Consider the following 15,534-nt stretch of genomic DNA (forward strand, 5'->3'; position numbering starts at 1 on the left):
TTGCGCTACAACTGGGTGTGTAGCAAATCTGCAACTGACATCGGTTGATGATGCCTTGCTAGGGAGTTTGGATGTGATCAGATCTGTCCAGATGAGGGAGTGGAATATCTGGCCCCATTCCAGTTTGTGCTTCGCACTTGGCTTGATACCTCGTTGCTCGAATGATGTGAGAGCTTTCTGCCCTTTTGCGGTTAGCTTGATACCAATTAAATATCTAATACATCTTCATAAGTCATAATAATATATGCATGGACATTGGACAAGACTCCCAGTTTGAAAACTATGTAGAAAAATACACTTTCTCAAACTAAGTCCAAAAATACACTTTTCCAATACTTAGGCTTGAAAATAGGCCATCGAGGGCTAAAATCGTGAAAAAGCCATGAGAAGGCTTGGGAACACCCCTAACACCTCAGGATGGACCAATCTAAGTTGTGAAAAGTTGTGGAACTAGCATGAGACTCCTGGTTTGAAAACTAAGTCAAAAAATACACTTTTCCAACACTTAGGCTTGAAAATAGGCCATATAGGGCAAAAATCATGTAATAGCCACAAGAAGGCCCAGGGAACACCCTAAACACCTCAGGAGGGACTAATGTAAGTTGTGGAAACTTATGAACTAGCATGAGACTCTGGGCTTAAAAAATGCACCTTTCCAACACTTAGTCTTGAAAATAGGCCATCAGGGGCCAAAATTGTGAAACAACCACGAGAAGGCTCAAGAAACACCCCGAACACCTCGAGAGGGATTAATGTAAGTTGTGAAAACTTATGAAACTAGCACGAGACTCCCGATTTGAAAACTAAGTCTAAAAATACATATTTCCAATACTTAGGCTTGAAAATAGGCTATTGGGGGCCAAAATCGTGAAACAGCCTCGAGAAGGCCCAGGGAACACCCCGAAAACCTCGAGAGGGACCAATATAAGTTTTGAAAACTTACAAAACTAGCACGGGACTCCCAATTTAAAAACTAAATCGAAAAATGCATTTTTCCAACACTTAGGCTTGAAAATAGGCCATCGGGGGCCAAAATCATGAAACAACCATGAGAATGCCTGGGGAACACCCCTAACACCTCAGAAGGGACCATTGTAACTTGTGAAAACTTACAGAACTAGCATAGGACTCCCGGTTTGAAAACTAATTCAAAAAATGTATTTTTCCAACACTTAAGCTTGAAAATAGGCCATCGGGGGCTAAAATCATGTAACAGCCACAAGAAGGCTCGAGAAACACCCTGAACACCTTGGGAAGGACCAACGTAAGTTGTTGAAACTTACGGAACTAGCACGGGACTCTCGGTTTGAAAAATGCACTTTTTCAACACTTAGGCTTGAAAATAGACCATTGGGGGCCAAAATTGTGAAACAGCCACGAGAAGGCCGGGGGAACACCCCGAACACCTCGGGAAGGACCAATGTAAGTTGTGGATATTTACAGAACTAGCAAGGGACTCCTGGTTTGAAAACTAAATTGAAAAGTGCAATTTTTCAACACTTAGGCTTAAAAAATGTTAAATTGTATATTTGATTGATAAGATAATAATTGTTTTCCTTTTTTTTTTTCTTTTTTTTTTGTTTTTCGTTTTTTTTTTTTTTTTTTTTTTTTTTTTTTTTTGTTGTTGTTGCAAATTGGAGATCATGTTTGGTAATCTAGAGAGCAAAAGGTTGCTCATTTTGTGTTTTTGTTAATATTACCTTACATGTATTTTATTTACATTGTAAATTTTATATTTTTGTGGGTATTAGGGGATATGTTTAGTAATCCGCACTTGATATTATATTTTTGTAGATATTATGAGACATGTTTTTTTGTGGATATTAGGAGACGTGTTTGGTAATCCACAGTTGATATTGTATTTTTGTGGATGCTATGAGACATTTTGATTATGGTGTTTATGAAAATGAACAAATTTTTGTATTGATCTGTAATAGATATTTTATTGAATAGGTTATTAAAATGCACAGGGAATTTTTAGTGAAAAGAAAAATTGAAAATTGAAAATAGTACCCTCATTTTTAAAATTTTTAATTATTCTTAGCGATGAAATAAAAAACCGTCGCTATTAGTTTTCAAACAACATTGTAGCTCGGCTTTTTCAGGCCCCCTTTCGGAAGTTTGAAATATAAGCCCAATAGTTCGGACTCCCGCGGTTCTGAATCTAATCTCACAAGTGCAATGTGAAATTGATAAACACCAAAGAGTCCAAATCCGGCAAATCTTTTGAAAAATCGCTTTTGAATCAAATTGCCAAAAATGGACTGCTTTGCCAGATACAGAGTCGCCACCTAAATATTTTATTTTGAAAAAATTTAGGAAACTCATGACTCATGCCAAAGGCCATGTGCCCGTTGTCACCAAGATTGTCTCGGCTTGGGAACTTAGGTACGAGAGGGGAAGGTCATGAATACATTTGAGCACCCCCGCTCGCCCAACCAAAGATTGGCCTCTACTAATCATGATATGATTTTTATCAACATTATATGCTCTTGCTCTGATTATTTAGGCTAGCCTTACTATGTGATGCGCACACACACAAGTATAGACTAAATTTGCAAGAATTGGAAAATTTGAGTTGTGTTTGTTTTGAAAATTGTTTCGAAATATGTACCACTTGAAAAAGTGATCGCATATAGATATTTTACTCAAATTATTCCAATTCAAGCAAATAGCCTTCATCCACAGGCATTCAAGCAGTTTATAGCACTTAAGCAATTAGCCTCATGGCAAGCATGCTAAACATGGCAACACTAACATACTATGCAATATGTTAAAGTGAGTAAAGGCTCACTTAGTACTCCAAGCCAAAATAAAACAAAAGAGTTAGAAAAAATGCATGATTCCTAACTATGCAACCTGGCTAATGCATCATATGCGATATGCAACTAAGTAGCCTCGGCTACTTAATATGGCATATGAAACAATTTGATAACATGCGGTCTAAGCACGTATTCAAAGAAGTATTAAATTGACAATGCAATTAGAATGATTAACCGAGCTTCGGTGCATGCAATAGGAATGGATGCAAACATGAAGTATGCTAAACAAAAAATGATGTCCCTAAACTAACTATCATAAGCAGTTAAATAAAAGGGAGAAAGACATGGGGTTGGAAGACATACACATTATTACATTGCGCTCTCACGAAGAAGAGTCCGAATGAAAAAACTAGCTAATTAACTAACTAATTAAAGCTAACTAATTAGACTAAAGCTAATTAAGCTAATTATTACAACACTTGAATTAACAAACTAGTTAACTAACTAATTAAATAATTACAACACATGAATCAACTAACTATTCTAGTTATTTAAGTTACAGCACGTGAACAAAATTAATTAGCTACAACTACTTAATTACAACAAAAATTTAATCTAAATATTTAAGCTAAACAGGCTCAATATTCAAAGAATGCTTATGCACGTGCTCGATTTCCACCCGAAAAGACCACCGTTTTGCTTCCGAATGCCTCTGTTTGCACAGTTGAACACCAACATTGCTGCTTACTCTGCTCTACCTTACAAACTTACTTCCCAATTTTGCACTAGTGGCCGACTGGCCAGTGATGAACGTTGCTGGCCACCTACCAGCCATGGAAGTGGCCTACCGGACACTTGCTGGCCATGAATAGTGGCCTGTCCGCTACTGCTGCACAGATTCATCATGCTGCAACAGAGGACAAACAAAGCATATACAAGGTATTTCAAGGGTTTGTTTGCACAACTCACCCCTCCTTTTCATGAACCCCTCCTTTTTATGAGCAAATCAAAGGAGTAACAAGTTTGGTTCACAAACCATCAATGGATGCAATTTCATTGCGTGATGGCTTGTGAAACCAAGTGTGCAAGGTCAATAAATGCAAAACAAGACACAAACCTCCTCCCATTCATGAAAGATCAAGGGAAGAAGTTGGCCTTGGAGACTTGAATCATTTCATCACTAGCAAGTGTGAAATGGTTCAAACTTTAATGTGTTCAATTAACGTCCGATTGAACACAATCAAATTAACATCTTGCTCACTTTTAATTCCAAGTTACCCCATTTTAGTTTACCAACAATTCTTTAATTCAATTAAGTCCAATGGTGAATTAAACTCCTCTAATGGAAAGAGGGCTCAAAACACAAGTTGCTTTGGGTATGAAAGAAGCGTCATACCGTTGGTAATGAAACCCCTAAGGGATTAAACCATTAAGTGTGAAACCTCAATTTCATACTTGGGCAAACAAGTGACTTGAAACCACTTTTAATGCAAAATAAAAAGCCAAGAATGGAGGGAGGTTGCAGAGGTTATTAGTGCTGAAATGAAGTATGAAAAGCCAAAAAAAAGTGCTATCAACTCAAATAAATGATGTCTAAGACCTAAAACATCAAGCTTATGAGGGCTATTACACTAGAAGCATGCAAAACAAAGCTCAAATGCAAACAACAGCCCAAAATAGTGCTAAACCAGGTTAAAACAAGTCCTAAAACATGCTGGAATTAAGTTAAAAAAAGGCTAGATTAAAATGCTAAAACATGGCACCAACTAGGCTAGTAAGCAAGACACAAGGAGGGGAGGCTAACCTTTCCAAATTTGGACTTCAAAACATGATTTTGGCCACTGAAAAAGCTCTAAAAATCAGTGCTTAAAAGTTTGGAAAAAGATAGTAAAGGGTGCGAAACACAAGGGCAAAGGCCACCAAAACAAGGTACAAAGAAGGGCTATCAACCCCTCAACCTTTAATGGCCTTAAACCCAACCTTCAGCCCAAAAAACACAGAGTTTTGACAGCCCAAAACAATAATAAAAAAAAAGTAATAAAGAAAGTAGAGAAAACAAACAAATAGGTAGAACCTTATACCTTTTGAAGAGAAGAAGCAATTCCAAGCAACAAAACAAGCAAACAACACCCTCTAGAACTCAAACCAAGCCTAAAAGTAACTCAGCTCAAAGGTGAGAAGATTTGGTTAAGGGTGTATAGGCAAAGGTTAAGGAATTGCAGGCAAAAGTGTAGAGATTTTGTAGAGAGAAAGGAAAAATTTTAAGCTCAAAATTTTCTAACCTTGAAACATGAGAGAGGGGCCTCCTATATATAGAAAACATGAAATTCCCTCTAGGAGATCCAGCTCTACACGTGGGTAAAAATGCATGCATCTGTGTAAACAGCTGGCATAACTAGCATAAAATATCTGCAAAATACACTAGTGGCCGACCATCCCTGGTGGCTGGCAACCAAAATGTGATGGTCGGTAGCCCAAAAAAGGGGGGCCGGTAGGCCAACAGAGGCTGTAGACTGGAAAATCTAGGCTTTGTCCAAAACTGGGACAACAAAGGTACAGGGTTTGAAAGGCTCAAAGTTGTGGCATTCTGCTGAAGACTTTGAGCACTTGGCGAGCATATAAACTCATCATCAGGTGTGCATGCAAGAATGTCCAAGTTGTAATGGAAGTCAGTTGCCCCTCTTTGATAGAACTCGGAGTCATACAATGACGTGAGTGGATGTCAAAGCCCAAAGACGACCCATTTTTGACAAGGCCGTAAGACTTGAAAAAACAATCAAGACAAAAACAAAATGGTTGCGCCTGCGGGCTGCCTACGTATCCCTTTGCAAGGAATCAAACCAGTGTAGTTCTGGGGCAAAATGCAAAAATGATATGCATGATGCAACTTTGAAAGACGGACTCATACGCTTCGTGAAGCCAACGATTTTGGAAAACTCATGATCATGCGAGATGATGCAATAAGCAATAACAAATGCGGTAAGCAAGAAAGAATCCAATAAACAAGATAACAACACATGAATAAGTAGCTTCAAGCTTAAAAGAAGATAAAATCGCACTCTAACCATGTCAAAACAAGAGACGAGGAAAGAAAACACTGCTTAGGGTTGTGTTTCACGCACCCTAAGAAGCTGAGAAAACCACTCGGGGTCGTGTTTTACACGTCCCGAGAAACAAGAGAAACAGCTCAGGGTTGAGTTTCACGCGTCCTGAGACAGAACACGAAAAATTATTTGGGCTCGACCCGCCCAAGGCTGCGCGTCACGTGTCCTGAGATAAACAACCACTCGGGGCCGTGGTTCACACGTCCCGATGTAAAACCCGCCCAGGGTTGCATTTCGTGCGTCCTGAGAAACAACCGCTCGGGCACGTGCTTCCCACGTCCTGAGGTAAAACCCGCCCAGGGTCGCGTTTCACGCGTCTTGAGAAACTACCACTTGGGCGCGTGCTTCGCACGTCCCAAGGTAAAATCCGTCCAGGGCCACGTTTCACGCTTCCTGAGAAACAACTGCTCGGGCACGTACTTCGCATGTCCCAAGGTAAAACCCACATGGGGTCGCGTTTCACACGTCCTGAGAAACAACCACTCGGGCACGTACTTCGCACGTCCCGAGGAATAAGAGAGTGGTGTGCGATAGATGCATGAAGTGAACAAGTGCGATAGATGCACAAATTGAACAAGTGCGATAGATGCACAAAGTGAACAAGTGCGATAGATGCACAAAATAAACAAGTGCGATAGATGCACAAAGTGAACGAGTGCGATAGATGCACAAAATAAACAAGTGCGATAGATGCACAAAGTGAACGAGTGCGATAGATGCTCAAAATGAACAAGTGCGATAGATGCACAAAGTGAACAAGTGCGATAGATGCACAAAGTGAACAAGTGTAATAGATGCACAAAGTCAATGAACCGTACATACAATATCGTTTGTTTGTGTTGACAAAGGAAGAAAGTAAAGAACTCAACAAATGAAATATGGTGAAAATGCATATTCTATGTGAGATAAACAACCGAGATACAATGTCAATTGAAGGCATGTTCTAAGTGTGAAATGAGATGCATATTCTATGCGTGGATCATAATTGATGCAAGACGCACGTGCAATATTCATGTGAAGTGAAATGCATATTCTAAGCAACAATGTGAAATGCAAATTCTAAGCAACAACGTGAAATGCATATTCTAAGCAACAAAGAGCAATGCATATTCTATGCAAGGAACAAAAGCGTAATTTGACAAAAATGAATTCAGTAGCAACTTCCAATTTACCTCTTGGAAGAGTTACAATATGAAAGTATGTTTTAAAAGGATACACCTCGTTCATGTTGACAAGCGACGAACATCGTGCACCGAAAACACAGTTTTGAGCTTCCGTAGAGGCAATCTGAACCCAATAGTGAACCTCCCCTGTAACTCTCGGGAAACAAAGACTCAAAACAGTATCAAGACTCAGATGGAGGCCACCAGCCATTGGCCGGCCACTAGCTGGTCACTTCACAGCATTGCCGACCACCAATGTGCCTTGGCGGCCCCCTGCCAGCCACCGATGGCAATTCCCGGTGTACCGGAGGATCTCTTACTAAGGAAGCCAGCTTCTCATCTATCATCCATCGTAGTTAAGGTATGAGCTCTATTTTCATGCATTTCTGCCTGTCTTTACTTGTATTTCTTGCACTGTATTTTCAGACTGTACTTTCATCACTGCCATATCTGATTCATCTACTCTTTGCCACAGGGTGAGTCTCGTGCCTTTAGAAGGTACAGAATTACTACCGCACGAGACTGGTATGACGAGCTCCCCGCAAGCGTTCACGACATCGTAGACGAGACCAGCTTTCGCCTATTCTGCTCCGGCCTGACGCGGTTATCGCGTGCCGTCCCCTTCTGGGCACACTTGTGGAGAGGTGGTGGGACACCACTAACTCTTTCCACTTTTCCAATGCCGGGGAGATGACGATGACTCCCTACGACTTCACCATGCTCACCGGCTTAGATGTAGGGGGTGATTTGATCCCTTTTGATTCAGACATAGAGGAGTGAGAGGTGACCTGGGTTGAGCTGCTGGGAGTATGTTCGCCCATATATCGGGCAGGCATGGTCAGATATACCTGGTTCGCCGATCAGTTCAGAGGGAGCGAGCCCGAGACAGTAGAGGAGATGGAGCAGTATGCCAAAGGCATTCTGATATTTGTCTTCGGTACCACCTTGTTTTCGAATAGGTGGAACATCGTAGGCTTGTATCTACTGAGCGCTTTGGTGACATTTCCTCGGGTGTGCTTCTATGATTGGAGCGGAGCTGGCCTTGCCACCCTATATAGATACATAAGTTCGACCTCCCGTCTGAGAGGAGACTTGATCAGAGGCTACTGGCGAGCCTGGGAGGTATGCATCTTAGTTTCCTCTTTTTGCACTTTATATTTTCTGTTTTACATCTGTTTAACACTTGTGCTTTTCGCTTTGCACTTTCTGCATCTGTTCATATATTGTGCTTTCAGCTTTGCACTTTCTGCATCTGTTCATATATTGTGCTTTCTACTTTGCACTTTTTGTATCTGTTCATATATTGTATTGACACATGTCACTGTACTTTCTCCGCAGCTATGGGTGTATGCTTATTTTTTGACTCTGGCTCCAGAGCCTGTGGAGGAGCTCCCACTGGCAGCCCCTTACTCATGGAGGTATGACAACTGGCACCAGCGTAGGACCCACGAGACCTTCGCGTTCTTCCGCCATTACTTCGACATTGTGGCTGCTCATGAGGTAACTCGAAACATAGTCATTTTTGCTTTACAACTGTTCTGATTCACATTTAGCAACTGACAGCATCTAATAATTTGAACAACCTCTATTTGCAGATTATGTGGCAACCATGGGCCACGATGCCTGCCGGGATTCGGGACCAGTACGTCGGGGCCTGGGCCACTTCTCGCTTTCACATTCTACCCGAGGGCCCAATCTGCTAGGCCTGGTTCCTGAGCGAGCGGTTCGTACGTCAGACTTTGGGCCTACCTGACCTGATCATTTCGATGGCTCAGCCAGAGTCGATGCAATCAGTAGATAGCCTATTTATCGATGAGGTCATTCAATTTATGGTGGGCCTGGATGCTGACTACTTCCGAACAGAGGGTGACTACGCGACCTTCATCCAGACGCATCTCATGCCACCTTTGACCGGTGCTCATGGAGGTGAGAGCTCCTGCTGCGAGAGAGGCGCCTAGAGTGACCAGGGCGACCGGGGCCCATGTTTTCCGGGAGAGGCAGAGGACCGGTTGGCCAGAGCTTCCCACTGCACTGACATGCTAGTGACATACTAGGGATGCTTACTAGGTCTCGATTGAGCCCGCAGCGGTCGGGCACGAGCTTGTCAGGGTTAGAGGCCCGACTAAGGTATGGACCACTCTTTATCACTTGCACCCCATATTTCATTTCAGATATATTCACTGCGAACACTGATTATCCAAATGCATTTGCAAGCATCCATTGAGTACACAGGGGGCGCTCTTGAGCTGATAGACTTCTTGATGGGTATGTTACAGAGGAGGGAGACGCTACTTGGTCTCCATAGCATCCTGGTAATTTATTTCAGTTTACACTTCAAGCTATCAAGTTTCCACTAATACACTAGCATTGACATTTCAACTATAAACTTCCCAAACTGCACTGATACACTACTTTGGCACATTGCATTCATACACTGTACTTACACATTATATCTGACTTCTACATACACTCATTCTGCATACCACACTTGCATCTGATACACACACTACATACTATGCTTGCATCTGATATACACACTGAAATTGATACGTGATAGCTGTCCTTTTCAGATCCCAGCTATATCAATTGCTCCAGCGGCTGGAGCACCAGCAGCAGTAGTACCTCCTCCAGCAGCAATGAGGAAACAGAGACATGAGTACCTGAGCCTGGAGCAGTCCTCCCGAGCCTATCTTGAGGGATGACGATGCCAAGGCTAGTAGCTCGGAGGAGGCAGCGAGTTAGCACTCTGGGTCATCTAAGAACAGAGATGATGACGCTGGCTCGGGTTCCGAGAGCGGGGGCGACGATGCTGAGGAGGGTTCTAGAGCAGAGAGCAAAGACGATACCGGCTCTGGTTCTGGCTCTAGGACTGCTTTAGATAGCGGAGCTGATGGAGATAGTGCCCCAGAGTCATCTCGTCCGAGGAAGAGGACGAAAAGGGCCTCCCGAGCCTGAGGCTACTAGCGTTGATTTTTTGCATTTATTTTGCTTAGTTTCTTTTTGTTGGTAGCATTAGCACATTGTGCACATTGCATAGCTTTAGGAAGGTTTTATTTGCTTTAAACCTGTACTCCTCTTTTGTAAATAAAAAAAGAAGAAGCCATGATCGGAATAAAAACCTCGCAGTTTTTTTTTTCAAAATAAAAATAAAATAAAAAATGTTATCATTTTTGCATCATGAGCACCATATACGCATGAAATGGACATGGAATTGAAATAGCCAAGAGCACGCTTGATTGAAACAATGTTCTTAATTGGGTAATGAACCGACCAACAACAAAAATACAAAATGTAACATACAACTCGATAAACAACATAACAACAACTCGATAAAGAAAATAACTCAAATATAACCCAAGAAACTTGCTAAAACCAAAAGGACTCAAAACAAGACCTTAAAACACACAAAGAGCAGAACAAAACACATGCTTTCAGCAACGTTTAGCACAAAGGTGGACAACAGACTTGAGAGGAAGGCTGCTAGTCAGAGTCACTACAACAAAATTGAGTTTTTACGACTCCACATTAACAACATACAGTAAATGCAAGCTGTGGTTTTTTATTTTTACAACTTGCATTTTTTTCATGTCGTAAATAATTTCCCAACCACGACGTGTCTATTGCATAAGCCGTGAATGCTAATAATAATGATTTTTTTAAGGCTAGCGATGCAACGTGCATATGGCATGCCGTTAATATATCAACTATACACGACACGCGTACACCAGTCGTTAAAAATATTAAACATTTTACGGTGTACAAAAATCCAGCCGTTAAAAATACAGTAGTTTTTACGACGCATAAAAAGTCAGCCGTTAAAAAATACACTTTCCACGACGCACATATGCTAGCTGTTAATTTTTCTTTCCTTTTCCCGACACGCAATTTCTATCGTGAATAATATGACCAAAATAAAAATAGGCGCCAAAACAAAAATTTTGAGCGCCAAACACCAAAAAAAAAAAAAAAAAAAAATCAAAAACCCCAACTCTTTAACCCCAACACCAAAAATCCTAACCTCCTACTCATCATCATCAACAGATCAAACCTCAACAGACTCCTCCACACTCGAGCCAATCTTCCACATCATATACGGTCCAAACCATACACGGTTACACACACACACACACACACTCTCTCTCTCTCTCTCTCCCTCCCCTTTGCCTCCAATGCCACTGCCACTGCCACTGTGACTGTGACTGTCGCACTGCCGCCATCACCTCCGTTACCACCCTCTCTTTCTCTCTCTCTCTCTCTTCTCGGCTTGTTACTTCAGGACATCGATTTGCTTCCGGTGGCTTACTTCTCTTTACATTTTTTCTCTCTCCTCATCTTCTCTTTTCCTCATCAGATCGATGATGATCTCCCCACCCTTTACTCCTCTTCCATGAGCGCCGCCGTTTTCACCCTCACATGCACCGCACACCACCATCACCACCGTCTTCACCATCTTCGTGCCATTCTTGGACGACGACAATATGAGATACAAAGGCTTCAAATCTGTTGGATTTATGGTAGATCTGATATGTGAGGGTTCAGCGTGCATGCATTGTTTCTGAAAGTTTCGATTCAAATTTTTTCATCAAAATTGGAGATAATGGAGTTACTCGATCATCGGCACTGAGATCATTTCTGGTATTTCATCCAAATTATAATGATTTATTTACTTAAATTTTCAAATTAATTATTTTTTTGATTTCGATGATTATTATAGGTTCATCTCGATTATTCTCGAATCTTCAAAAATTTTCATAGTTCAATATATGTGTAAACTGATGATCTGGATGGGATTTAAATTCAAAAACCTGAAGTTTATGAATATCTGACAATGAATTTGCGTAACGATTTCATAATTATCAGATTTTACATGTTTGTTGCACTAATTAAATGATATCCTCATATCATAGTACGAGGCAGACAAGAACAAATTTGTGGCAATGGTTTAAACACTGGAGTGATAGGCAATTCACGCCCTCTGAAGATAATACTAAAAATGATAATTATAATGAACAACTCACTCCACGACTCATCACAGCGAAATCACACTAAAGTAGTAAAGTACTAGTATTTCACTTTCTAGGCACTGTTATCTATTCTATGCAAATTAAAATTTCTACCAATTCTGTTCATGCAAAGTAATGATCCTAAACAAGACAACCCGAAGTCAGAACCAAAAGCGATCAATTCCATGACCAGTGTTATCACTTGTTAGAATGCAAATTCAGCATACTGCAGTTATCATCAATTCCACAAGAGCTCAGTATCGAATAAAAGATCCAATTCCCAATCCACCAATCAAAGATTCCCATGTGGGTTTTGGATTTCAATTTGAAGATACCACCTTAACTCATAAGCTTAAGAAAAAAACCCAAAAGAACTCCATATATACAATCAATCTGTCAAACCTCTTCAAACCTCTTAAAAAGAACATGATGGATTTAAAATCTATCAAACCTGTGCTACAAAACATGAGAAAATTCCATATATACAGTTAACCAACAAGAGATTAAATTGTAAACAGGATGTTCCTTAGAACTCCTCATCTGCGGTATAAACAATTAAATATGACCAACTCATCTCAATTGTGTGCCTTAACAAAAAATTATCACTCAAGTATATAGAACCTCAAAAATTTAGTTGAAACGACAAAAATGGACATAAAAAGATTTATCACTCAAGTATATCACAACAATTCCATTCTAAACACAAAAATTTATCACTCAAGTATATAGAACCTTCGCCATATCCAAGTCTATCCTAGCCAACTCATTCAGCTGAAAAGATTTGATTCAGATTCAAAAACAATTGAACATGCCTGTATAATTACTAACATACATACATGCAGAGAAGACATAATTACCAACATTTACATAATAAATGCGAAGAGCCAATTACACACCTGCATAATTAAAAAATATAGCCATCAATTTAGTTGCTTTGTAATCAATATCTAAGTATATGATGCATAGACAATGTGAAGTATAATTGTGAGTTGTGGGAATGAAATAAAATCCATTTGTTCATTTTCTTTCCTCCTCTGGATTGAAAAAAAAAAAATCTAAACATCTTGAATTGTACAATAGAAATATATATCATTATCCTGTAACGGTTGGGAATGGTGGACTTATTTGTAGCATAGAAATATTATCCTGAACACTCACTATCTTTGAAGAACTCAGTGAAAGTGAACTGGATCAAGAAGCCCCAAATGGAAAAGAAAACAAGCAACAAACAAACCATGAAACAAAAAATTGAGATGTGTGTAAAAAACAATTATATTATTAAGAGTTAAAAGAAATCAAACCCACTGGCAATTCAAGCACCAAAATGAAATCTTAGTGTGTTGAATCAAGCATAAATAAAATTCCAATCAAAGATCCACCATACCTCACAACAAGTTTGCAACATGTTGTAACATATTGTTTTCATGAACAGGGAGGGCATCAATCACTTGACATCTTTCTTCTTCAGCTTTGAATATTGCTCTGATAATGCTCGTGGGGCTCACAACACCATGCATTCTGCAGTCAAGACATTTGGTAAAAAAATTTATATTCCATTTAAGCACAAATTTTTAATGTAAACACATACATATACATCAACAGTAACAATTAACAAATATAATAACTAAGAAGGGTGATCTCTATTCCCGAATTCTCTCACCGGATTCTTACAGAAAGAGATAAGTTCATTGTTCTTGCTTCCGATGGGGTAAGTTTTCCACCCATGCATCATAGTGTAGATTGCAGATTAGTATAGGGGATCTATGGTTTGCAGAGTAATTATGTGGTCAAAACATGATTAGTTAAAACATGTGCACTACACCATATTTGATTAGTCAAAACATGTGCTCAACTGTAAACAAGAGTATGGTGTTATATTTGAAAAAATTTCTATACCAGCCAATGGGTAAATAACAGGCACTACACCATAATTCTTTTTCCAAATAAGAATAGCTCCAAAAGTTAATCAGAGACACTATAAAGCAATGTTAATAAGATAGAAAGCAATGCACAAGTGAAAGCATTGTTCAACTCTCAACACAACAGAGACACTATTTGGTTACTTTCAATCCATTCCAATTCTGCTAAACATTTAACCAAATCATTTCTTTCAATCTCAAAAGTGGTCAGTTCTAGATTTATCAACAATAAATAAATAAATAAAAGACCAAGATCAACAAATAGAGAGGGAAACTGTAATGGTTTGACATCATGCTAATTTACACAACTGTCAATGTTCTTTTTAATTCTACTGGATTCTTCGAGACACAATTTCACAACATAAAATAGAGTAAGACTTCCTGCAAAACCCATTAAAATACAGTTGTTACTTCCTACAAAACACTGAAAATCCAAATTTAGCCTAAACTAGTATGTCCCCTTCAACATGGAATAAACAATATAATGAGGACAGTTGACATCTCATGGCCAGCAGTCATTAAAGACTGGAGCATTATAGACACACAACCATAAACCTACCTTCTCAGGCATAATCTCTTTATTCAGTTCCTTTGGGAAATAAGAAGAACTTGAGCCCATGCCCGAAGTTCCTATCCCGTCCAAGCTACTAATATATTTCTGAAGTGCTGCAGCACCCAGTAACCTAAAAGAAGAATCAGTATTTCAAAATAATCGCAAAAGGATATAAGCAGCAAATATTCTCTCAAACAGTGTATTCCACATAAGTGAGAGGAAGTGGTGTTCAATAATCAAGCCCTTCATCTCTCTTTGAACCTTTTTGTCTTAACTTTAGGGTATTCAATAAAACATGATTCTCTGAATTAAAAATAGTAAAAAAAAAATTAAATTAAATAAGTCCTACTTTCCTCATGAAATTTCCATTCAGTCCTATTAACACACGAAATTTGGATTTCTCTAATTCAAAACCCATTTTGGAATTTCATCGAACAAGTCATCCACATACTCTCACCATAGCCAAATTCATATAACAATTATATAGTATATATATAGAGAGAGGGAGGGGGGAGAAACAGGGGTAAAAGGGAAAAGAGGGCTGATGGTGGTTGTTCACGGTGGAGAAGGAATATACTCACAAAATGACTTATGAGGAGTCCATCAGCAAAGGAGGTGAGAACAATAATTAATTCCATTAGCAAAGGAGGTTAGAATTGAAAACAAGATTGAAAGAAATCTAAATCGAAATCTAAATCTAATTCGAAATTAGCTACACATATATTTGTATGTATAGAGATATAGAGGTATAGAGAGAGAGAGGGAGAGAGGTTACATTGTTGCACTTTGATTTGTAATGATGCGCGACAGTGGAAGATCGAGGGCGAACGACGGTAGAAGACCGACGGTGACTGTGAACGGCGAATCAACGATGGTGAGTCTGAGAGAGAGAGACAGAGAGAGACAGAGAGAGAGAGCAAGAGACTGAACTTGTTTGGGTCTATGTACATATTGATAGAAAATAAATTGGGCGATAATGTAAGAGTGTATTCCCACCAAAAATGAATCTGTGATTTTGAAATTGTTTAAC

This window comes from Camellia sinensis, chromosome 5, assembly GCF_055761805.1.
Source record: "Camellia sinensis isolate YWXY chromosome 5, ASM5576180v1, whole genome shotgun sequence".
NCBI classification, from domain to species: domain Eukaryota; kingdom Viridiplantae; phylum Streptophyta; class Magnoliopsida; order Ericales; family Theaceae; genus Camellia; species Camellia sinensis.